This window comes from Octodon degus, unplaced genomic scaffold (genome assembly GCF_000260255.1).
Source record: "Octodon degus isolate 3935 unplaced genomic scaffold, OctDeg1.0 scaffold00038, whole genome shotgun sequence".
NCBI classification, from domain to species: Eukaryota; Metazoa; Chordata; class Mammalia; order Rodentia; family Octodontidae; genus Octodon; species Octodon degus.
This window is the reverse complement of record NW_004524614.1, coordinates 40,201-41,109: the sequence shown is the minus strand read 5'-3', so window position 1 is coordinate 41,109 and position 909 is coordinate 40,201. Positions and strand designations below refer to the sequence as shown.

Below are 909 nucleotides of genomic sequence, written 5' to 3'. Positions count from 1 at the left end.
AGCAATGGGCAGGTAGAAGGAGTAGAAAGCTGTCTTGTACTTGACAATAGATTTGTACCTCTTTTCAGTGTATTGGCTGAGATTCACATGGTCCTGGGGGACTGTGATGACATCCAGAGTCTGCCCGACCTCTGTCTCTTAGGCAGTCTGTAGGGAGAGCTCAAGTAGGCTCAGGTAGTAGGGCTGCTCCCTGCAGTGAAACTTCAGCAGGCAATAGATACAGAATTCCAGAAGGAGAGCATCATTGACAGCATCCAAACCTAGTCCTGGCTTCCAATACCAGCAGATCTGTCCCCTCTGTGTAAGGGATGAGTCCATTATATCATCTGTCACCAGGAAGAAAGATTGCAGCAGTTCCACACATCAGTCCACAGTAAGTGCCCACTGCAGACTGTCTGCATCCTGTTTCCTTGGCTCTGCTAGCTCCTGGAATGCTACCAGCACCATCAAATCCTGGTTGAATTTGCCTCCAATGGCATTGTACTCTAGGACTTTCTTAAGCTGGGCAATGACATCTCCTATTTCCGGGTGCCCTGTGTCACCTTCAGTCAGTACCCTGACGATCTGAGGGAAGTGCTGGATGACATTCTGCATTTCTTGAGCATAAACGTCACATTTCTGCTCTCCCTTCATCCTGAGAAAGGAGCAAAGTACTCTGTTCTGGATGTTGTTCCTCTTTTGTCTAAATATCATAACTTTAATGACCACGTATTTTATACCTTCATTCCTTTCTTAATGACATATAATTGTAAATGAGGTTTTCATGGATAGAAAAATAGCTTTGCACAAAAACAAAAAGAAAAAATAGCTTTGCACCATGGCCATTTATTTTATTAAATTTGTAGGCCATCAATCTATGTTATTGACTGTGCATTTTAAAGACAATTTGCACAATATATATGTTAATTA

The 909-nt window shown here is 42.7% G+C and overlaps 1 pseudogene; it reads right to left on the bottom strand.

Annotated features, from left to right (window-relative positions):
- LOC101569046 overlaps nucleotides 1-633 on the bottom strand; it is a 33,902-nt pseudogene extending 33,269 nt beyond the window's left edge.
- Nucleotides 634-909: the final 276 nt, after the last annotated feature.